This window comes from Oncorhynchus gorbuscha, unplaced genomic scaffold (genome assembly GCF_021184085.1).
Source record: "Oncorhynchus gorbuscha isolate QuinsamMale2020 ecotype Even-year unplaced genomic scaffold, OgorEven_v1.0 Un_scaffold_3197, whole genome shotgun sequence".
In the NCBI taxonomy this organism is placed as follows: Eukaryota; Metazoa; Chordata; class Actinopteri; order Salmoniformes; family Salmonidae; genus Oncorhynchus; species Oncorhynchus gorbuscha.
In genome coordinates, this window is record NW_025747511.1 from 3206 (window position 1) to 28433 (window position 25228).

The window sequence follows — 25228 nt, forward strand, 5'->3', positions numbered from 1 at the left end:
TTTGGGTCGAAAAGTGCAAATGCATCCCTGAACAACAGCAAAGGACCTTGTGAAGATGCTGGAGGAAACAGGTACAAAATGGTCTATATCCACAGGCAAACGAGTCCTATATCACATACCCCGAGAGGCCGCTCAGCAAGGAAGAAGCTACTGCTCCAAAACCGCCATAAAAAAGCCATACTACAGTTTGGGGACAAAGATCCTAGTTTTTGCAATAACCTAGTTTTTGCGCTCTGAATCCTAACCACTAGACCACCAGGGAAGGGTACTACAGTGCAAATCGGTTCCCAGTGTGAGCTGGTACATATGTGCGATAACCTTCTATATTCATTGTGACAGGTTGCACAAGTAAACATGTAGCAAAAGAGTAGTTCCCTGACCGGGATCGAACCCTGGCCGCGGCAGTGAGAGCACCGAATCCTAACCACTAGACCACCAGGGAAGGGTACTACAGTGCAAATCGGTTCCAAGTGTGAGCTGGTACATATGTGCGATAACCTTCTATATTCATTGTGACAGGTTGTACAAGTAAACATGTAGCAATAGAGTAGTTCCCTGACCGGGAATCGAACCCGGGCCGCAGCGGTGAGAGCGCCGAATCCTAACCACTAGACCACCAGGGAAGGGTACGACAGTGCAAATCGGTTCCAAGTGTGAGCTGGTACATATGTGCGATAACCTTCTATATTCATTGTGACAGGTTGTACAAGTAAACATGTAGCAAAAGAGTAGTTCCCTGACCAGGAATCAAACCCGGGACGCGGCGGTGAGAGCGCCGAATCCTAACCACTAGACCACCAGGGAAGGGTACTACAGTGCAAATCAGGAGTCGAACCTGTTTGAGTTTAGACCACCAGGGAAGGGTACTACAGTGCAATTCGTTTCCCAGTTTGAAATGGTACATATAGTTGAAGTCGTAAGTTTCCATCCACTTAGGCTTGAGTCATTAAAACCTGTTTGTCAACCCCTCCACACATTTCTTGCTAACAAACGATAGTTTTGGCAGTCGGTTAGGACATCTACTTTGTGCATGACACAAGTAATTTTTCCAACAATTGTTTACAGAGGGATTATTTCACTTATAATTCACTGTATCACAAATTCAGTGGGCCAGAAGTTTACATACACAAAGTTGGCTGTGCCTTTAAACAGTTTGTAAAATTCCCGAAAATGATGTCATGGCTTTAGAAGCTTCTGATAGGCTTATTGACATCCTTTGAGTCAATTGGAGGTGTAACTGTAGATGTATTTCAAGGTCTACCTTCAAACTCAGTGCCTCTTTGCTTGACTCCATGGGAAAAGCATAGGAAATCAGCCAAGACCTCAGAAAAAAATGTAGACCTCCACAAGTCTGGTTCCTCCTTGGGAGCAATTTCCAAACGCCTGAAGGTACCTAGCTCATCTGTAGAAACAATAGTACGCAAGTATAAACACCATGGGACCACGCAGGCGTCATACCGCTCAGGAAGGAGACGCGTTCTCTCTCCTAGAGATGAACGTACTTTGGGTCGAAAAGTGCAAATCCATCCCAGAACAACAGCAAAGGACCTTGTGAAGATGCTGGAGGAAACAGGTACAAAATGGTCTATATCCACAGGCAAACGAGTCCTATATCGACATACCCCGAGAGGCCGCTCAGCAAGGAAGAAGCTACTGCTCCAAAACCGCCATAAAAAAGCCATACTACAGTTTGGGGACAAAGATCCTAGTTTTTGGAGAAATGTCCTCTGGTCTGATGAAACAAAAATCGAACTGTTTGGCCATAATGACCATTGTTATGTTTGGAGGGAAAAGGGGAGGCTTTCAAGCCGAAGAACACCATCATGTTGTGGGGGTGCTTTGCTGCAGGAGGGTCTGGTGCACCACTAGAACACCTGGGAAGGACACTGCAGGGCAAATCGGTTTGCAATTTGAAGTGGTACATATGTGCGACAACCTACTAAATTCATAGTGACAGATTGCACAAGTAAACAAGGAGCATAGACTATTTCCCTGACCGGGAATCGAACCCGAGCCGCGGCGGTGAGAGCGCCAAATCCTAACCACTAGACCACCAGGGAAGGATAATACAGTGCAAATTGGTTCTCAGTGTGAGCTGCTACATATGTGCAATAACCTTCTATATTCATTGTGACAGGTTGTACAAGTAAACATGTAGCAAAAGAGTAGTTCCCTGACCGGGAATCAACCCAGGCCGCGGCGGTGAGAGCGCAATCCTAACCACTAGACCACCAGGGAAGGGTACGACAGTGCAAATCGGTTCCAAGTGTGAGCTGGTACATATGTGCGATAACCTTCTATATTCATTGTGACAGGTTGCACACGTAAACATGTAGCAAAAGAGCAGGGAATTCCCTGACCGGAGAATCGAATCCTAACCACTAGACCACCAGGGAAGGGTACTACAGTGCAAATCGGTTCCCAGTGTGAGCTGGTACATATGTGCGATAACCTTCTATATTCATTGTGACAGGTTGCACAAGTAAACATGTAGCAAAAGAGTAGTTCCCTGACCGGGAATCGAACCCGGGCCGAGGCGGTGAGAGCGCCAATCCTAACCACTAGACCACCAGGGAAGGTTACTACAGTGCAAATCGGTTCCAAGTGTGAGCTGGTACATATGTGCGATAACCTTCTATATTCATTGTGACAGGTTGTACAAGTAAACATGTAGCAATAGAGTAGTTCCCTGACCGGGAATCGAACCCGGGCCGCGGCGGTGAGAGCGCCGAATCCTAACCACTAGACCACCAGGGAAGGGTACTACAGTGCAATTCGTTTCCCAGTTTGAAATGGTACATATAGTTGAAGTCGTAAGTTTCCATCCACTTAGGCTTGAGTCATTAAAACCTGTTTGTCAACCCCTCCACACATTTCTTGCTAACAAACGATAGTTTTGGCAGTCGGTTAGGACATCTACTTTGTGCATGACACAAGTAATTTTTCCAACAATTGTTTACAGAGGGATTATTTCACTTATAATTCACTGTATCACAAATTCAGTGGGCCAGAAGTTTACATACACAAAGTTGGCTGTGCCTTTAAACAGTTTGTAAAATTCCCGAAAATGATGTCATGGCTTTAGAAGCTTCTGATAGGCTTATTGACATCCTTTGAGTCAATTGGAGGTGTACCTGTAGATGTATTTCAAGGTCTACCTTCAAACTCAGTGCCTCTTTGCTTGACTCCATGGGAAAAGCAAAGGAAATCAGCCAAGACCTCAGAAAAAAATGTAGACCTCCACAAGTCTGGTTCCTCCTTGGGAGCAATTTCCAAACGCCTGAAGGTACCTCGCTCATCTGTAGAAACAATAGTACGCAAGTATAAACACCATGGGACCACGCAGGCGTCATACCGCTCAGGAAGGAGACGCGTTCTCTCTCCTAGAGATGAACGTACTTTGGGTCGAAAAGTGCAAATCCATCCCAGAACAACAGCAAAGGACCTTGTGAAGATGCTGGAGGAAACAGGTACAAAATGGTCTATATCCACAGGCAAACGAGTCCTATATCGACATACCCCGAGAGGCCGCTCAGCAAGGAAGAAGCTACTGCTCCAAAACCGCCATAAAAAAGCCATACTACAGTTTGGGGACAAAGATCCTAGTTTTTGGAGAAATGTCCTCTGGTCTGATGAAACAAAAATCGAACTGTTTGGCCATAATGACCATTGTTATGTTTGGAGGGAAAAGGTGAGGATTTCAAGCCGAAGAACACCATCATGTTGTGGGGTTGCTTTGCTGCAGGAGGGTCTAGTGCACCACTAGAACACCTGGGAAGGACACTGCAGGGCAAATCGGTTTGCAATTTGAAGTGGTACATATGTGCGACAACCTACTAAATTCATAGTGACAGATTGCACAAGTAAACAAGGAGCATAGACTATTTCCCTGACCGGGAATCGAACCCGAGCCGCGGCGGTGAGAGCGCCAAATCCTAACCACTAGACCACCAGGGAAGGATAATACAGTGCAAATTGGTTCTCAGTGTGAGCTGCTACATATGTGCAATAACCTTCTATATTCATTGTGACAGGTTGTACAAGTAAACATGTAGCAAAAGAGTAGTTCCCTGACCGGGAATCGAACCCAGGGCCGCGGCGGTGAGAGCGCCGAATCCTAACCACTAGACCACCAGGGAAGGGTACGACAGTGCAAATCGGTTCCAAGTGTGAGCTGGTACATATGTGCGATAACCTTCTATATTCATTGTGACAGGTTGCACACGTAAACATGTAGCAAAAGAGCAGTTCCCTGACCGGGAATCGAATCCTAACCACTAGACCACCAGGGAAGGGTACTACAGTGCAAATCGGTTCCCAGTGTGAGCTGGTACATATGTGCGATAACCTTCTATATTCATTGTGACAGGTTGCACAAGTAAACATGTAGCAAAAGAGTAGTTCCCTGACCGGGAATCGAACCCGGGCCGAGGCGGTGAGAGTGCCAAATCCTAACCACTAGACCACCAGGGAAGGTTACTACAGTGCAAATCGGTTCCAAGTGTGAGCTGGTACATATGTGCGATAACCTTCTATATTCATTGTGACAGGTTGTACAAGTAAACATGTAGCAATAGAGTAGTTCCCTGACCGGGAATCGAACCCGGGCCACGGCGGTGAGAGCGCCGAATCCTAACCACTAGACCACCAGGGAAGGGTACGACAGTGCAAATCGGTTCCAAGTGTGAGCTGGTACATATGTGCGATAACCTTCTATATTCATTGTGACAGGTTGTACAAGTAAACATGTAGCAAAAGGGTAGTTCCCTGACCAGGAATCAAACCCGGGACGGGGCAGTGAGAGCGCCGAATCCTAACCACTAGACCACCAGGGAAGGGTACTACAGTGCAATTCGTTTCCCAGTTTGAAATGGTACATATAGTTGAAGTCGTAAGTTTCCATCCACTTAGGCTTGAGTCATTAAAACCTGTTTGTCAACCCCTCCACACATTTCTTGCTAACAAACGATAGTTTTGGCAGTCGGTTAGGACATCTACTTTGTGCATGACACAAGTAATTTTTCCAACAATTGTTTACAGAGGGATTATTTCACTTATAATTCACTGTATCACAAATTCAGTGGGCCAGAAGTTTACATACACAAAGTTGGCTGTGCCTTTAAACAGTTTGTAAAATTCCCGAAAATGATGTCATGGCTTTAGAAGCTTCTGATAGGCTTATTGACATCCTTTGAGTCAATTGGAGGTGTAACTGTAGATGTATTTCAAGGTCTACCTTCAAACTCAGTGCCTCTTTGCTTGACTCCATGGGAAAAGCAAGGAAATCAGCCAAGACCTCAGAAAAAAATGTAGACCTCCACAAGTCTGGTTCCTCCTTGGGAGCAATTTCCAAACGCCTGAAGGTACCTAGCTCATCTGTAGAAACAATAGTACGCAAGTATAAACACCATGGGACCACGCAGGCGTCATACCGCTCAGGAAGGAGACGCGTTCTCTCTCCTAGAGATGAACGTACTTTGGGTCGAAAAGTGCAAATCCATCCCAGAACAACAGCAAAGGACCTTGTGAAGATGCTGGAGGAAACAGGTACAAAATGGTCTATATCCACAGGCAAACGAGTCCTATATCGACATACCCCGAGAGGCCGCTCAGCAAGGAAGAAGCTACTGCTCCAAAACCGCCATAAAAAAGCCATACTACAGTTTGGGGACAAAGATCCTAGTTTTTGGAGAAATGTCCTCTGGTCTGATGAAACAAAAATCGAACTGTTTGGCCATAATGACCATTGTTATGTTTGGAGGGAAAAGGGGGAGGATTTCAAGCCGAAGAACACCATCATGTTGTGGGGTTGCTTTGCTGCAGGAGGGTCTGGTGCACCACTAGAACACCTGGGAAGGACACTGCAGGGCAAATCGGTTTGCAATTTGAAGTGGTACATATGTGCGACAACCTACTAAATTCATAGTGACAGATTGCACAAGTAAACAAGGAGCATAGACTATTTCCCTGACCGGGAATCGAACCCGGGCCGCGGCGGTGAGAGCGCCGAATACTAACCACTAGACCACCAGGGAAGGATAATACACTGGAAATTGGTTCTCAGTGTGAGCTGGTACATATGTGCGATAACCTTCTATATTCATTGTGACAGGTTGTACAAGTAAAGATGTAGCAAAAGAGTAGTTCCCTGACCGGGAATCGAACCCGGGCCGCGGCGGTGAGAGCGCCGAATCCTAACCACTAGACCACCAGGGAAGGGTATGACAGTGCAAATCGGGAGTCGAACTGGGAGTCGAACCACCAGGGAAGGGTACTACAGTGGAAATCAGGAGTCGAACCCGGGCCGCGGCGCCGAATCCTAACCACTAGACCACCAGGGAAGGGTACTACAGCGCAATTCGTTTCCCAGTTTGAAATGGTACATATAGTTGAAGTCGTAAGTTTCCATCCACTTAGGCTGGGGTCATTAAAACCTGTTTGTCAACACCTCCCCACATTTCTTGCTAACAAACGATCGTTTTGGCAGACGGTTCGGACATCTACTTTGTGCATGACACAAGTCATTTTTCCAACAATTGTTTACATTGGGATTATTTCACTTATAATTCACTGTATCACAAATTCAGTGGGCCAGAAGTTTACATACAATAAGTTGGCTGTGCCTTTAAACAGTTTGTAAAATTCCCGAAAATGATGTCATGGCTTTAGAAGCTTCTGATAGGCTAATTGACATCCTTTGAGTCAATTGGAGGCGTACCTGTAGATGTATTTCAAGGCCTACCTTCAAACTCAGTGCCTCTTTGCTTGACTCCATGGGAAAAGCAAAGGAAATCAGGGAAGACCTCAGAAAAAAAATGTAGATCTCCACAAGTCTGGTTCCTCCTTGGGAGCAATTTCCAAACGCCTGAAGGTACCTCGCTCATCTGTAGAAACAATAGTACGCAAGTATAAACAGCATGGTATGACGCAGGCGTCATACCGCTCAGGAAGGAGACGCGTTCTCTCTCCTAGAGATGAACGTACTTTGGGTCTAAAAGTGCAAATCCATCCCAGAACAACAGCAAAGGACCTTGTGAAGATGCTGGAGGAAACAGGTACAAAATGGTCTATATCCACAGGAAAACGAGTCCTATATCGACATACCCCGAGAGGCCGCTCAGCAAGGAAGAAGCTACTGCTCCAAAACCGCCATAAAAAAGCCATACTACAGTTTGGGGACAAAGATCCTAGTTTTTGGAGAAATGTCCTCTGGTCTGATGAAACAAAATCAAACTGTTTGGCCATAATGACCATTGTTATGTTTGGAGGGAAAAGCGGGAGGCTTTCAAGCCGAAGAACACCATCATGTTGTGGGGGTGCTTTGCTGCAGGAGAGTCTGGTGCACCACTAGAACACCTGGGAAGGACACTGCAGGGCAAATCGGTTTGCAATTTGAAGTGGTACATATGTGCGACAACCTACTAAATTCATAGTGACAGGTTGCACAAGTAAAAAAGGAGCATAGACTATTTCCCTGACCGGGAATCGAACCCAGGCCGCGGCGGTGAGAGCGCAGAATCCTAACCATTAGACCACCAGGGAAGGATAATACAGTGCAAATCGGTTCTCAGTGTGAGCTGGTACATATGTGCGATAACCTTCTATATTCATTGTGACAGATTGCACACGTAAACATGTAGCAAAAGAGCAGTTCCCTGACCGGGAATCGAATCCTAACCACTAGACCACAAGGGAAGGATAATACAGCGTAAATCGGTTCCCAGTGTGAGCTGGTACATATGTGCGATAACCTTCTATATTCATTGTGACAGGTTGCACAAGTAAACATGTAGCAAAAGAGTAGCTCGCTGACCGGGAATCGAAACCGGGCCGCGGGCCGAATCCTAACCACTAGACCACCAGGGAAGGGTACGACAGTGCAAATCGGTTCCAATTGTGAGCTGGTACATATGTGCGATAACCTTCTGTATTCATTGTGACAGGTTGTACAAGTAAACATGTAGCAAAAGAGTAGTTCCCTGACCAGGAATCAAACCCGGGACGCGGCGGTGAGAGCGCTGAATCCTAACCACTAGACCACCAGGGAAGGGTACTACAGTGTAATTCGTTTCCCAGTTTGAAATGGTACATATAGTTGAAGTCGTAAGTTTCCATCCACTTTGGCTGGAGTCATTAAAACCTGTTTGTCAACCCCTCCACACATTACTTGCTAACAAACGATAGTTTTGGCAGTCGGTTAGGACATCTGCTTTGTGCATGACACAAGTAATTTTTCCAACAATTGTTTACAGAGGGATTATTTCACTTATAATTCACTGCATCACAAATTCAGTGGGCCAGAAGTTTACATACACTAAGTTGGCTGTGCCTTTAAACAGTTTGTAAAATTCCCGAAAATGATGTCATGGCTTTAGAAGCTTCTGATAGGCTAATTGACATCCTTTGAGTCAATTGGAGGTGTACCTGTAGATGTATTTCAAGGCCTACCTTCAAACTCAGTGCCTCTTTGCTTGACTCCATGGGAAAAGCAAAGGAAATCAGGGAAGACCTCAGAAAAAAAATGTAGACCTCCACAAGTCTGGTTCCTCCTTGGGAGCAATTTCCAAACGCCTGAAGGTACCTCGCTCATCTGTAGAAACAATAGTACGCAAGTATAAACACCATGGTATGACGCAGGTGTCATACCGCTCAGGAAGGAGACGCTTTCTCTCTCTAGAGATGAACGTACTTTGGGTCGAAAAGTGCAAATCCATCCCTGAACAACAGCAAAGGACCTTGTGAAGATGCTGGAGGAAACAGGTACAAAATGGTCTATATCCACAGGCAAACGAGTCCTATATCGACATACCCCGAGAGGCCGCTCAGCAAGGAAGAAGCTACTGCTCCAAAACCGCCATAAAAAAGCCATACTACAGTTTGGGGACAAAGATCCTAGTTTTTGCAATAACCTAGTTTTTGCGCCGAATCCTAACCACTAGACCACCAGGGAAGGGTACTACAGTGCAAATCGGTTCCCAGTGTGAGCTGGTACATATGTGCGATAACCTTCTATATTCATTATGACAGGTTGCACAAGTAAACATGTAGCAAAATAGTAGTTCCCTGACCGGGATCGAACCCGGGCCGCGGCGGTGAGAGCGCCGAATCCTAACCACTAGACCACCAGGGAAGGGTACTACAGTGCAAATCGGTTCCAAGTGTGAGCTGGTACATATGTGCGATAACCTTCTATATTCATTGTGACAGGTTGTACAAGTAAACATGTAGCAATAGAGTAGTTCCCTGACCGGGAATCGAACCCGGGCCGCGGCGGTGAGAGCGCCGAATCCTAACCACTATACCACCAGGGAAGGGTACGACAGTGCGAATCGGTTCCAAGTGTGAGCTGGTACATATGTGCGATAACCTTCTATATTCATTGTGACAGGTTGTACAAGTAAACATGTAGCAATAGAGTAGTTACCTGACCGGGAATCGAACCAGGGCCGCGGCGGTGAGAGCGCCGAATCCTAACCACTAGACCACCAGGGAAGGGTACGACAGTGCAAATCGGTTCCAAGTGTGAGCTGGTACATATGTGCGATAACATTCTGTATTCATTGTGACAGGTTGTACAAGTAAACATGTAGCAAAAGAGTAGTTCCCTGAACAGGAATCAAACCCGGGACGCGGCGGTGAGAGCGCCGAATCCTAACCACTAGACCACCAGGGAAGGGTACTACAGGGTAATTCGTTTCCCAGTTTGAAATGGTACATATAGTTGAAGTCGTAAGTTTCCATCCACTTTGGCTGGAGTCATTAAAACCTGTTTGTCAACCCTCCACACATTACTTGCTAACAAACGATAGTTTTGGCAGTCGGTTAGGACATCTGCTTTGTGCATGACACAAGTAATTTTTCCAACAATTGTTTACAGAGGGATTATTTCACTTATAATTCACTGCATCACAAATTCAGTGGGCCAGAAGTTTACATACACTAAGTTGGCTGTGCCTTTAAACAGTTTGTAAAATTCCCGAAAATGATGTCATGGCTTTAGAAGCTTCTGATAGGCTAATTGACATCCTTTGAGTCAATTGGAGGTGTACCTGTAGATGTATTTCAAGGCCTACCTTCAAACTCAGTGCCTCTTTGCTTGACTCCATGGGAAAAGCAAAGGAAATCAGGGAAGACCTCAGAAAAAAAATGTAGACCTCCACAAGTCTGGTTCCTCCTTGGGAGCAATTTCCAAACGCCTGAAGGTACCTCGCTCATCTGTAGAAACAATAGTACGCAAGTATAAACACCATGGTATGACGCAGGTGTCATACCGCTCAGGAAGGAGACGCTTTCTCTCTCTCCTAGAGATGAACGTACTTTGGGTCGAAAAGTGCAAATCCATCCCTGAACAACAGCAAAGGACCTTGTGAAGATGCTGGAGGAAACAGGTACAAAATGGTCTATATCCACAGGCAAACGAGTCCTATATCGACATACCCCGAGAGGCCGCTCAGCAAGGAAGAAGCTACTGCTCCAAAACCGCCATAAAAAAGCCATACTACAGTTTGGGGACAAAGATCCTAGTTTTTGCAATAACCTAGTTTTTGCGCCGAATCCTAACCACTAGACCACCAGGGAAGGGTACTACAGTGCAAATCGGTTCCCAGTGTGAGCTGGTACATATGTGCGATAGGAATATTCATTATGACAGGTTGCACAAGTAAACATGTAGCAAAATAGTAGTTCCCTGACCGGGGATCGAACCCGGGCCGCGGCGGTGAGAGCGCCGAATCCTAACCACTAGACCACCAGGGAAGGGTACTACAGTGCAAATCGGTTCCAAGTGTGAGCTGGTACATATGTGCGATAACCTTCTATATTCATTGTGACAGGTTGTACAAGTAAACATGTAGCAATAGAGTAGTTCCCTGACCGGGAATCGAACCCGGGCCGCAGCGGTGAGAGCGCCGAATCCTAACCACTAGACCACCAGGGAAGGGTACGACAGTGCGAATCGGTTCCAAGTGTGAGCTGGTACATATGTGCGATAACCTTCTATATTCATTGTGACAGGTTGTACAAGTAAACATGTAGCAATAGAGTAGTTACCTGACCGGGAATCGAACCAGGGCCGCGGCGGTGAGAGCGCCGAATCCTAACCACTAGACCACCAGGGAAGGGTACGACAGTGCAAATCGGTTCCAAGTGTGAGCTGGTACATATGTGCGATAACATTCTGTATTCATTGTGACAGGTTGTACAAGTAAACATGTAGCAAAAGAGTAGTTCCCTGAACAGGAATCAAACCCGGGACGCGGCGGTGAGAGCGCCTAATCCTAACCACTAGACCACCAGGGAAGAGTACTACAGTGCAAATCGGGAGTCGAACCACCAGGAAAGGGTACTACAGTGGAAATCGGGAGTCGAACCTGGGCCGCGGCGGTGAGAGCGCCGAATCGTAAACACTAGACCACCAGGGAAGGGTACTACAGTGCAATTCGTTTCCCAGTTTGAAATGGTACATATAGTTGAAGTCGTAAGTTTCCATCCACTTAGGCTTGAGTCATTAAAACCTGTTTGTCAACCCCTCCACACATTTCTTGCTAACAAACGACCACAAGGGAAGGGTACAACAGTGCAAATGGGTTCCCAGTGTGAGCTGGTACATATGTGCGATAACCTTCTATATTCATTGTGACAGGTTGCACACGTAAACATGTAGCAAAAGAGCAGTTCCCTGACCGGGAATCGAATCCTAACCACTAGACCACCAGGGAAGGGTACTACAGTGCAATTCGTTTCCCAGTTTGAAATGGTACATATAGTTGAAGTCGTAAGTTTCCATCCACTTAGGCTGGAGTCATTAAAACCTGTTTGTCAACCCCTCCCCACATTTCTTGCTAACAAACAATAGTTTTGGCAGTCGGTTAGGACATCTACTTTGTGCATGACACAAGTCATTTTTCCAACAATTGTTTACAGAGGGATTATTTCACTTATAATTCACTGTATCACAAATTCAGTGGGCCAGAAGTTTACATACACAAAGTTGGCTGTGCCTTTAAACAGTTTGTAAAATTCCCGAAAATGATGTCTTGGCTTTAGAAGCTTGTGATAGGCTAATTGACATCCTTTGAGTCAATTGGAGGTGTACCTGTAGATGTATTTCAAGGCCTACCTTCAAACTCAGTGCCTCTTTGCTTGACTCCATGGGAAAAGCAAAGGAAATCAGCCAAGACCTCAGAAAAAAATGTAGACCTCCACAAGTCTGGTTCCTCCTTGGGAGCAATTTCCAAACGCCTGAAGGTACCTCGCTCATCTGTAGAAACAATAGTACGCAAGTATAAACACCATGGGACCACGTAGGCGTCATACCGCTCAGGAAGGAGACGCATTCTCTCTCCTAGAGATGAACGTACTTTGGGTCGAAAAGTGAAAATCCATCCCAGAACAACAGCAAAGGACCTTGTGAAGATGCTGGAGGAAACAGGTACTAAATGGTCTATATCCACAGGCAATCGAGTCCTATATCGACATACCCCGAGAGGCCGCTCAGCAAGGAAGAAGCTACTGCTCCAAAACCGCCATAAAAAAGCCATACTACAGTTTGGGGACAAAGATCCTAGTTTTTGCAATAACCTAGTTTTTGCACCGAATCCTAACCACTAGACCACCAGGGAAGGGTACTGTTGTGCAAATCGGTTCCCAGTGTGAGCTGGTACATATGTGCGATAACCTTCTATATTCATTGTGACAGGTTGCACAAGTAAACATGTAGCAAAAGAGTAGTTCCCTGACCGGGGATCGAACCCGGGCCGCGGCGGTGAGAGCGCCAAATCCTAACCACTAGACCACCAGGGAAGGGTATTACATTTCAAATCGGTTCCCAGTGTGAGCTGGTACATATGTGCGATAACCTTCTATATTCATTGTGACAGGTTGCACACGTAAACATGTAGCAAAAGAGCAGTTCACTGACCGGGAATCGAATCCTAACCACTAGACCACCAGGGAAGGGTACTACAGTGCAATTCGTTTCCCAGTTTGAAATGGTACATATAGTTGAAGTCGTAAGTTTCCATCCACTTTGGCTGGAGTCATTAAAACCTGTTTGTCAACCCCTCCACACATTACTTGCTAACAAACGATAGTTTTGGCAGTCGGTTAGGACATCTGCTTTGTGCATGACACAAGTAATTTTTCCAACAATTGTTTACAGAGGGATTATTTCACTTATAATTCACTGTATCACAAATTCAGTGGGCCAGAAGTTTACATACACTAAGTTGGCTGTGCCTTTAAACAGTTTGTAAAATTCCCGAAAATGATGTCATGGCTTTAGAAGCTTCTGATAGGCTAATTGACATCCTTTGAGTCAATTGGAGGTGTACCTGTAGATGTATTTCAAGGCCTACCTTCAAACTCAGTGCCTCTTTGCTTGACTCCATGGGAAAAGCAAAGGAAATCAGCCAAGACCTCAGAAAAAATGTAGATCTCCACAAGTCTGGTTCCTCCTTGGGAGCAATTTCCAAACGCCTGAAGGTACCTCGCTCATCTGTAGAAACAATAGTACGCAAGTATAAACACCATGGGACCACGCAGGCGTCATACTGCTCAGGAAGGAGACACGTTCTCTCTCCTAGAGATGAACGTACTTTGGGTCGAAAAGTGCAAATCCATCCCAGAACAACAGCAAAGGACCTTGTGAAGATGCTGGAGGAAACAGGTACAAAATGGTCTACATCCACAGGCAAACGAGTCCTATATCGACATACCCCGAGAGGCCGCTCAGCAAGGAAGAAGCTACTGCTCCAAAACCGCCATAAAAAAGCCATACTACAGTTTGGGGACAAAGATCCTAGTTTTTGGAGAAATGTCCTCTGGTCTGATGAAACAAAAATCGAACTGTTTGGCCATAATGACCATTGTTATGTTTGGAGGGAAAAGGGGGAGGCTTTCAAGCCGAAGAACACCATCATGTTGTGGGGGTGCTTTGCTGCAGGAGGGTCTGGTGCACCACTAGAACACCTGGGAAGGACACTGCAGTGCAAATCGGTTCGCAATTTGAAGTGGTACATATGTACGACAACCTACTAAATTCATAGTGACAGGTTGCACAAGTAAACAAGGAGCATAGACTATTTCCCTGACCGGGAATCGAACCCAGGCTGCGGCGGTGAGAGCGCGCCAATCCTAACCACTAGACCACCAGGGAAGGATAATACAGTGCAAATTGGTTCTCAGTGTGAGCTGGTACATATGTGCGATAACCTTCTATATTCATTGTGACAGGTTGTAGAAGTAAAGATGTAGCAAAAGAGTAGTTCCCTGACCGGGAATCGAACCCGGGCCGTGGCGGTGAGAGCGCCAAATCCTAACCACTAGACCACCAGGGAAGGGTACGACAGTGCAAATCGGTTCCAAGTGTGAGCTGGTACATATGTGCGATAACCTTCTATATTCATTGTGACAGGTTGTACAAGTAAACATGTAGCAAAAGATTAGTTCCCTGACCATGAATCAAACCCGGGCCGCAGCGGTGAGAGCGCCGAATCCTAACCACTAGACCACCAGGGAAGGGTACTACAGTGCAAATCGGGAGTCGAACTGGGAGTCGAACCACCAGGGAAGGGTACTACAGTGGAAATCGGGAGTCAAACCCGGGCCGCGGCGGTGAGAGCGCCGAATCCTAACCACTAGACCACCAGGGAAGGGTACTACAGTGCAATTCGTTTCCCAGTTTGAAATGCAAGGAAGCTCCTTCCTCTGCAAGGAAGAAGCTACTGCTCCAAAACCGCCATAAAAAAGCCATACTACAGTTTGGGGACAAAGATCCTAGTTTTTGGAGAAATGTCCTCTGGTCTGATGAAACAAAAATCGAACTGTTTGGCCATAATGACCATTGTTATGTTTGGAGGGAAAAGGTGAGGATTTCAAGCCGAAGAACACCATCATGTTGTGGGGTTGCTTTGCTGCAGGAGGGTCTAGTGCACCACTAGAACACCTGGGAAGGACACAGCAGGGCAAATCGGTTTGCAATTTGAAGTGGTACATATGTGCGACAACCTACTAAATTCATAGTGACAGGTTGCACAAGTAAACAAGGAGCATAGACTATTTCCCTGACCGGGAATCGAACCCGGGCCACAGCGGTGAGAGCGCCGAATCCTAACCACTAGACCACCAGGGAAGGATAATACAGTGCAAATTGGTTCTCAGTGTGAGCTGATACATATGTGCGATAACCTTCTATATTCATTGTGACAGGTTGTACAAGTAAAGATGTAGCAAAAGAGTAGTTCCCTGACCGGGAATCGAACCCGGGCCGCGGCGGTGAGAGCGCCGAATCCTAACCACTAGACCACCAGGGAAGGGTACGACAGTGCAAATCGGTTCCAAGTGTGAGCTGGTACATATGTGTGATAACCTTCTATATTCATTGTGACAGGTTGTACAAGTAAACATGTAGCAATAGTTTCCCTGACCGGGAATCGAACCCGGGCAGCGGCGGTGAGAGCATCCTAACCACTAGACCACCAGGGAAGGGTACTACAGTGCAATTCGATTCCCAGTTTGAAATGGTACATATAGTTGAAGTCGTAAGTTTCCATCCACTTAGGCTGGAGTCATTAAAACCTGTTTGTCAACCCCTCCACACATTTCTTGCTAACAAACGATCGTTTTGGCAGACGGTTAGGACATCTACTTTGTGCATGACACAAGTCATTTTTCCAACAATTGTTTACATTGGGATTATTTCACTTATAATTCACTGTATCACAAATTCAGTGGGCCAGAAGTTTACATACACAAAGTTGGCTGTGCCTTTAAACAGTTTGTAAAATTCCCGAAAATGATGTCATGGCTTTAGAAGCTTCTGATAGGCTTATTGACATCCTTTGAGTCAATTGGAGGTGTACCTGTAGATGTATTTCAAGGCCTACCTTCAAACTCAGTGCCTCTTTGCTTGACTCCATGGGAAAAGCAAAGGAAATCAGCCAAGACCTCAGAAAAAAATGTAGACCTCCACAAGTCTGGTTCCTCCTTGGGAGCAATTTCCAAACGCCTGAAGGTACCTCGCTCATCTGTAGAAACAATAGTACGCAAGTATAAACACCATGGGACCACGTAGGCGTCATACCGCTCAGGAAGGAGACGCGTTCTCTCTCCTAGAGATGAACGTACTTTGGGTCGAAAAGTGAAAATCCATCCCAGAACAACAGCAAAGGACCTTGTGAAGATGCTGGAGGAAACAGGTACTAAATGGTCTATATCCACAGGCAATCGAGTCCTATATCGACATACCCCGAGAGGCCGCTCAGCAAGGAAGAAGCTACTGCTCCAAAACCGCCATAAAAAAGCCATACTACAGTTTGGGGACAAAGATCCTAGTTTTTGCAATAACCTAGTTTTTGCGCCGAATCCTAACCACTAGACCACCAGGGAAGGGTACTACAGTGCAAATCGGTTCCCAGTGTGAGCTGGTACATATGTGCGATAACCTTCTATATTCATTGTGACAGGTTGCACAAGTAAACATGTAGCAAAAGAGTAGTTCCCTGACCGGGGATCGAACCCGGGCCGCGGCGGTGAGAGCGCCAAATCCTAACCACTAGACCACCAGGGAAGGGTACTACAGTGCAAATCGGTTCCCAGTGTGAGCTGGTACATATGTGCGATAACCTTCTATATTCATTGTGACAGGTTACACAAGTAAACATGTAGCAAAAGATTAGTTCCCTGAACGGGAATCGAACCCGGGATGCGGCAGTGACAGCGCCGAATTCTAACAACTAGACCACCAGGGAATGGTACAACATTTCAAATCGGTTCCCAGTGTGAGCTGGTACATATGTGCGATAACCTTCTATATTCATTGTGACAGGTTGCACACGTAAGCATGTAGCAAAAGAGCAGTTCACTGACCGGGAATCGAATCCTAACCACTAGACCACCAGGGAAGGGTACTACAGTGCAATTCGTTTCCCAGTTTGAAATGGTACATATAGTTGAAGTCGTAAGTTTCCATCCACTTAGGCTGGAGTCATTAAAACCTGTTTGTCAACCCCTCCCCACATTTCTTGCTAACAAACAATAGTTTTGGCAGTCGGTTAGGACATCTACTTTGTGCATGACACAAGTCATTTTTCCAACAATTGTTTACAGAGGGATTATTTCACTTATAATTCACTGTATCACAAATTCAGTGGGCCAGAAGTTTACATACACAAAGTTGGCTGTGCCTTTAAACAGTTTGTAAAATTCCCGAAAATGATGTCTTGGCTTTAGAAGCTTGTGATAGGCTAATTGACATCCTTTGAGTCAATTGGAGGTGTACCTGTAGATGTATTTCAAGGCCTACCTTCAAACTCAGTGCCTCTTTGCTTGACTCCATGGGAAAAGCAAAGGAAATCAGCCAAGACCTCAGAAAAAAATGTAGACCTCCACAAGTCTGGTTCCTCCTTGGGAGCAATTTCCAAACGCCTGAAGGTACCTCGCTCATCTGTAGAAACAATAGTACGCAAGTATAAACACCATGGGACCACGTAGGCGTCATACCGCTCAGGAAGGAGACGCGTTCTCTCTCCTAGAGATGAATGTACTTTGGGTCGAAAAGTGAAAATCCATCCCAGAACAACAGCAAAGGACCTTGTGAAGATGCTGGAGGAAACAGGTACTAAATGGTCTATATCCACAGGCAATCGAGTCCTATATCGACATACCCCGAGAGGCCGCTCAGCAAGGAAGAAGCTACTGCTCCAAAACCGCCATAAAAAAGCCATACTACAGTTTGGGGACAAAGATCCTAGTTTTTGCAATAACCTAGTTTTTGCACCGAATCCTAACCACTAGACCACCAGGGAAGGGTACTACAGTGCAAATCGGTTCCCAGTGTGAGCTGGTACATATGTGCGATAACCTTCTATATTCATTGTGACAGGTTGCACAAGTAAACATGTAGCAAAAGAGTAGTTCCCTGACCGGGGTTCGAACCCGGGCCGCGGCGGTGAGAGCGCCGAATCCTAACCACTAGACCACCAGGGAAGGGTACAACATTTCAAATCGGTTCCCAGTGTGAGCTGGTACATATGTGCGATAACCTTCTATATTCATTGTGACAGGTTGCACACGTAAACATGTAGCAAAAGAGCAGTTCACTGACCGGGAATCGAATCCTAACCACTAGACCACCAGGGAAGGGTACTACAGTGCAATTCGTTTCCCAGTTTGAAATGGTACATATAGTTGAAGTCGTAAGTTTCCATCCACTTAGGCTGGAGTCATTAAAACCTGTTTGTCAACCCCTCCCCACATTTCTTGCTAACAAACAATAGTTTTGGCAGTCGGTTAGGACATCTACTTTGTGCATGACACAAGTCATTTTTCCAACAATTGTTTACAGAGGGATTATTTCATTTATAATTCACTGTATCACAAATTCAGTGGGCCAGAAGTTTACATACACAAAGTTGGCTGTGCCTTTAAACAGTTTGTAAAATTCCCGAAAATGATGTCTTGGCTTTAGAAGCTTGTGATAGGCTAATTGACATCCTTTGAGTCAATTGGAGGTGTACCTGTAGATGTATTTCAAGGCCTACCTTCAAACTCAGTGCCTCTTTGCTTGACTCCATGGGAAAAGCAAAGGAAATCAGCCAAGACCTCAGAAAAAATGTAGACCTCCACAAGTCTGGTTCCTCCTTGGGAGCAATTTCCAAACGCCTGAAGGTACCTCGCTCATCTGTAGAAACAATAGTACGCAAGTATAAACACCATGGGACCACGTAGGCGTCATACCGCTCAGGAAGGAGACGCGTTCTCTCTCCTAGAGATGAACGTACTTTGGGTCGAAAAGTGAAAATCCATCCCAGAACAACAGCAAAGGACCTTGTGAAGATGCTGGAGGAAACAGGTACTAAATGGTCTATATCCACAGGCAATCGAGTCCTATATCGACATACCCCGAGAGGCCGCTCAGCAAGGAAGAAGCTACTGCTCCAAAACCGCCATAAAAAAGCCATACTACAGTTTGGGGACAAAGATCCTAGTTTTTGCAATAACCTAGTTTTTGCGCCGAATCCTAACCACTAGACCACCAGGGAAGGGTACTACAGTGCAAATCGGTTCCCAGTGTGAGCTGGTACATATGTGCGATAACCTTCTATATTCATTGTGACAGGTTGTACAAGTAAACATGTAGCAATAGAGTAGTTACCTGACCGGGAATCGAACCCAGGCCGCGGCGGTGAGAGCGCCGAATCCTAACCACTAGACCACCAGGGAAGGGTACGACAGTGCAAATCGGTTCCAAGTGTGAGCTGGTACATATGTGCGATAACCTTCTGTATTCATTGTGACAGGTTGTACAAGTAAACATGTAGCAAAAGAGTAGTTCCCTGACCAGGAATCAAACCCGAGAGAGCGCCGAATCCTAACCACTAGACCACCAGGGAAGGGTACTACAGTGCAAATCGGGAGTCGAACTGGGAGTCGAACCACCAGAAAAGGGTACTACAGTGGAAATCGGGAGTCGAACCTGGGCCGCGGCGGTGAGAGCGCGGAATCCTAACCTCTAGACCACCAGGGAAGGGTACTACAGTGCAATTCGTTTCCCAGTTTGAAATGGTACATATAGTTGAAGTCGTAAGTTTCCATCCACTTAGGCTGGAGTCATTAAAACCTGTTTGTCAACCCCTCCACACATTTCTTGCTAACAAACGATAGTTTTGGCAGTCGGTTAGGACATCTACTTTGTGCATGACACAAGTAATTTTTCCAACAATTGTTTACAGAGGGATTATTTCACTTATAATTCACTGTATCACAAATTCAGTGGGCCAGAAGTTTACATACACAAAGTTGGCTGTGCCTTTAAACAGTTTGTAAAATTCCTGAAAATGATGTCATGGCTTTAGAAGCTTCTGATAGGCTTATTGACATCCTTTGAGTCAATTGGAGGTGTAACTGTAGATGTATTTCAAGGTCTACCTTCAAACTCAGTGCCTCTTTGCTTGACTCCATGGGAAAAGCAAAGGAAATCAGGCAAAACCTCAGAAAAAAAATGTAGACCTCCACAAGTCTGGATCCTCCTTGGGAGCAATTTCCAAACGCCTGAAGGTACCTCGCTCATCTGTAGAAACAATAGTACGCAAGTATAAACAGCATGGTATGACGCAGGCGTCATACCGCTCAGGAAGGAGACGCGTTCTCTCTCCTAGAGATGAACGTACTTTGGGTCGAAAAGTGCAAATCCATCCCAGAACAACAGCAAAGGACCTTGTGAAGATGCTGGAGGAAACAGGTACAAAATGGTCTATATCCACAGGCAAACGAGTCCTATATCGACATACCCCGAGAGGCCGCTCTGCAAGGAAGAAGCTACTGCTCCAAAACCGCCATAAAAAAGCCATACTACAGTTTGGGGACAAAGATCCTAGTTTTTGGAGAAATGTCCTCTGGTCTGATGAAACAAAAATCGAACTGTTTGGCCATAATGACCATTGTTATGTTTGGAGGGAAAAGGGGGAGGCTTTCAAGCTGAAGAACACCATCATGTTGTGGGTGTGCTTTGCTGCAGGAGGGTCTAGTTCACCACTAGAACACCTGGGAAGGACACTGCAGGGCAAATCGGTTTGCAATTTGAAGTGGTACATATGTGCGACAACCTACTAAATTCATAATGTCAGGTTGCACAAGTAAACAAGGAGAATAGACTATTTCCCTGACCGGGAATCGAACCTGGGCCGCGGCGGTGAGAGCGCCGAATCCTAACCACTAGACCACCAGGGAAGGATAACACAGTGCAAATCGGTTCTCAGTGTGAGCTGGTACATATGTGCGATAACCTTCTATATTCATTGTGACAGGTTGTACAAGTAAAGATGTAGCAAAAGAGTAGATCCCTGACCGGGAATCGAACCCTGGCCGCGGCGGTGAGAGCGCCGAATCCTAAGCACTAGACCACCAGGGAAGGGTACAACATTTCAAATCGGTTCCCAGTGTGAGCTGGTACATATGTGCGATAACCTTCTATATTCATTGTGACAGGTTGTACAAGTAAACATGTAGCAAAATGAGTAGTTCCCTGACCGGGAATGGAACCCCAGCCGCGGCGGTGAGAGCGCCGAATCCTAACCACTAGACCACCAGGGAAGGGTACTACAGTGCAAATCGGGAGTCGAACTGGGAGTCGAACTACCAGGGAAGGGTACTACAGTGGAAATCGGGAGTCAAACCCGGGCCGCGGCGGTGAGAGCGCCGAATCCTAACCACTAGACCACCAGGGAAGGGTACTACAGTGCAATTCGTTTCCCAGTTTGAAATGCAAGGAAGCTCCTTCCCCTGCAAGGAAGAAGCTACTGCTCCAAAACCGCCATAAAAAAGCCATACTACAGTTTGGGGACAATGATCCTAGTTTTTGGAGAAATGTCCTCTGGTCTGATGAAACAAAAATCGAACTGTTTGGCCGTAATGACCATTGTTATGTTTGGAGGGAAAAGGGGGAGGCTTTCAAGCCAAAGAACACCATCATGTTGTGGGGGTGCTTTGCTGCAGGAGGGTCTGGTGCACCACTAGAACACCTGGGAAGGACACTGCAGGGCAAATCGGTTTGCAATTTGAAGTGGTACATATGTGCGACAACCTACTAAATTCATAGTAACAGGTTGCACAAGTAAACAAGGAGAATAGACTATTTCCCTGACAGGGAATCGAACCCGGGCCGCGGTGAGAACACCGAATCCTAAACACTATACCACCAGGGAAGGGTACTACAGTGCAAATCGGTTCTCAGTGTGAGCTGCTACATATGTGCAATAACCTTCTATATTCATTGTGACAGGTTGTACAAGTAAACATGTAGCAAAAGAGTAGTTCCCTGACCGGGAATCAAAACCTGGACGTGGCGGTGAGAGCGCCGAATCCTAACCACTAGACCACCAGGGAAGGGTACAACAGTGCAAATCGGTTCCCAGTGTGAGCTGGTACATATGTGCGATAACCTTCTATATTCATTGTGACAGGTTGCACACGTAAACATGTAGCAAAAGAGCAGTTCCCTGACCGGGAATCGAATCCTAACCACTAGACCACAAGGGAAGGATAATACAGCGTAAATCGGTTCCCAGTGTGAGCTGGTACATATGTGCGATAACCTTCTATAATCATTGTGACAGGTTGCACAAGTAAACATGTAGCAAAAGAGTAGCTCGCTGACCGGGAATCGAAACCGGGCCGCGGGCCGAATCCTAACCACTAGACCACCAGGGAAGGGTACTACAGTGCAATTCGTTTCCCAGTTTGAAATTGTACATATAGTTGAAGTCGTAAGTTTCCATCCACTTAGGCTGGAGTCATTAAAACCTGTTTGTCAACCCCTCCACACATTTCGTGCTAACAAACGATAGTTTTGGGAGTCGGTTAGGACATCTACTTTGTGCATGACACAAGTCATTTTTCCAACAATTGTTTACAGAGGGATTATTTCACTTATAATTCACTGTATCACAAATTCAGTGGGCCAGAAGTTTACATACACTAAGTTGGCTGTGCCTTTAAACAGTTTGTAAAATTCCCGAAAATGATGTCATGGCTTTAGAAGCTTCTGATAGGCTAATTGACATCCTTTGAGTCAATTGGAGGTGTACCTGTAGATGTATTTCAAGGCCTACCTTCAAACTCAGTGCCTCTTTGCTTGACTCCATGGGAAAAGCAAAGGAAATCAGCCAAGACCTCAGAAAAAATGTAGACCTCCACAAGTCTGGTTCCTCCTTGGGAGCAATTTCCAAACGCCTGAAGGTACCTCGCTCATCTGTAGAAACAATAGTACGCAAGTATAAACAGCATGGTATGACGCAGGCGTCATACTGCTCAGGAAGGAGACACGTTCTCTCTCCTAGAGATGAACGTACTTTGGGTCGAAAAGTGCAAATCCATCCCAGAACAACAGCAAAGGACCTTGTGAAGATGCTGGAGGAAACAGGTACAAAATGGTGTATATCCACAGGCAAACGAGTCCTATATCGACATACCCCGAGAGGCCGCTCAGCAAGGAAGAAGCTACTGCTCCAAAACCGCCATAAAAAAGCCATACTACAGTTTGGGGACAAAGATCCTAGTTATTGGAGAAATGTCCTCTGGTCTGATGAAACAAAAATCGAACTGTTTGGACATAATGACCATTGTTATGTTTGGAGGGAAAAGGGGGAGGCTTTCAAGCCGAAGAACACCATCATGTTGTGGGGGTGCTTTGCTGCAGGAGGGTCTGGTGCACCACTAGAACACCTGGGAAGGACACTGCAGGGCAAATCGGTTTGCAATTTGAAGTGGTACATATGTGCGACAACCTACTAAATTCATAGTAACAGGTTGCACAAGTAAACAAGGAGAATAGACTATTTGCCTGACCGGGAATCGAACCAGGGCCACGGCGAGAGCACCGAATCCTAACCACTAGACCACCAGGGAAGGGTACTACAGTGCAAATCGGTTCTCAGTGTGAGCTGCTACATATGTGCAATAACCTTCTATATTCATTGTGACAGGTTGTACAAGTAAACATGTAGCAAAAGAGTAGTTCCCTGACCGGGAATCAAAACCTGGACGTGGCGGTGAGAGCGCCGAATCCTAACCACTAGACCACCAGGGAAGGGTACAACAGTGCAAATCGGTTCCCAGTGTGAGCTGGTACATATGTGCGATAACCTTCTATATTCATTGTGACAGGTTGCACACGTAAACATGTAGCAAAAGAGTAGTTCCCTGATCGGGAATCGAACGCGGGCCGCGGCGGTGAGAGCGCAGAATCCTAACCACTAGACCACCAGGGAAGGGTACTACAGTGCAATTCGTTTCCCAGTTTGAAATGGTACATATAGTTGAAGTCGTAAGTTTCCATCCACTTAGGCTGGAGTCATTAAAACCTGTTTGTCAACCCCTCCCCACATTTCTTGCTAACAAACGATCGTTTTGGCTGACGGTTAGGACATCTACTTTGTGCATGACACAAGTCATTTTTCCAACAATTGTTTACATTGGGATTATTTCACTTATAATTCACTGTATCACAAATTCAGTGGGCCAGAAGTTTACATACACTAAATTGGCTGTGCCTTTAAACAGTTTGTAAAATTCCCGAAAATGATGCCATGGCTTTAGAAGCTTCTGATAGGCTAATTGACATCCTTTGAGTCAATTGGAGGTGTACCTGTAGATGTATTTCAAGGCCTACCTTCAAACTCAGTGCCTCTTTGCTTGACTCCACGGGAAAAGCAAAGGAAATCAGCCAAGACCTCAGAAAAAAATGTAGACCTCCACAAGTCTGGTTTCTCCTTGGGAGCAATTTCCAAACGCCTGAAGGTACCTCGCTCATCTGGACAGCGGAGTCAATCACCACCTTCCGGAGACACCTGAAACCCCACCTCTTTAAGGAATACCTAGGATAGGATAAGTAATCCTTCTCACCCCCCCCTAAAAGATTTAGATGCACTATTGTAAAGTGGCTGTTCCACTGGATGTCATAAGGTGAATGCACCAATTTGTAAGTCGCTCTGGATAAGAGCGTCTGCTAAATGACTTAAATGTAAATGTAAATGTATCTGTAGAAACAATAGTATGCAAGTATAAACACCATGGGACCACTCAGGCGTCATACCGCTCAGGAAGGAGACGCGTTCTCTCTCCTAGAGATGAACGTACTTTGGGTCGAAAAGTGCAAATCCATCCCAGAACAACAGCAAAGGACCTTGTGAAGATGCTGGAGGAAACAGGTACAAAATGGTCTATATCCACACGCAAACGAGTCCTATATCGACATACCCCGAGAGGCCGCTCAACAAGGAAGAAGCTACTGCACCAAAACCGCCATAAAAAAAGCCATACTACAGTTTGGGGACAAAGATCCTAGTTATTGGAGAAATGTCCTCTGGTCTGATGAAACAAAAATCGAACTGTTTGGCCATAATGACCATTGTTATGCTTGGAGGGAAAAGGGGAGGCTTTCAAGCCGAAGAACACCATCATGTTGTGGGGGTGCTTTGCTGCAGGAGGGTCTGGTGCACCACTAGAACAACTGGGAAGGACACTGCAGTGCAAATCGGTTCCCAGTGTGAGCTGGTACATATGTGCGATAACCTTCTATATTCATTGTGACAGGTTGTACAAGTAAACATGTAGCAATAGAGTAGTTCCCTGACCGGGAATTTTACCCGGGCCGCGGCGGTGAGAGCGCCGAATCCTAACCACTAGACCACCAGGGAAGGGTACGACAGTGCAAATCGATTCCAAGTGTGAG

The 25228-nt window shown here is 45.9% G+C and overlaps 7 non-coding genes across 7 annotated transcripts; all 7 read right to left on the reverse strand.

Moving 5' to 3' along the window:
• Positions 1 to 2685: 2685 nt before the first annotated feature.
• Positions 2686 to 2757, reverse strand: trnae-cuc. Its single transcript has one exon. It is a non-coding gene; the product is annotated as a tRNA-Glu (tRNA).
• Positions 2758 to 4582: 1825 nt separating this feature from the next.
• trnae-cuc lies at positions 4583 to 4654 on the reverse strand. Its single transcript has one exon. It is a non-coding gene; the product is annotated as a tRNA-Glu (tRNA).
• A 1490-nt stretch (positions 4655 to 6144) lies between these two features.
• trnae-cuc lies at positions 6145 to 6216 on the reverse strand. Its single transcript has one exon. It is a non-coding gene; the product is annotated as a tRNA-Glu (tRNA).
• A 4467-nt stretch (positions 6217 to 10683) lies between these two features.
• trnae-cuc lies at positions 10684 to 10755 on the reverse strand. Its single transcript has one exon. It is a non-coding gene; the product is annotated as a tRNA-Glu (tRNA).
• Positions 10756 to 14264: 3509 nt separating this feature from the next.
• trnae-cuc lies at positions 14265 to 14336 on the reverse strand. Its single transcript has one exon. It is a non-coding gene; the product is annotated as a tRNA-Glu (tRNA).
• Positions 14337 to 15239: 903 nt separating this feature from the next.
• Positions 15240 to 15311, reverse strand: trnae-cuc. The gene has a single exon. It is a non-coding gene; the product is annotated as a tRNA-Glu (tRNA).
• Positions 15312 to 17913: 2602 nt separating this feature from the next.
• On the reverse strand, positions 17914 to 17985 carry trnae-cuc. The gene has a single exon. It is a non-coding gene; the product is annotated as a tRNA-Glu (tRNA).
• Between the last annotated feature and the right edge of the window lie 7243 nt (positions 17986 to 25228).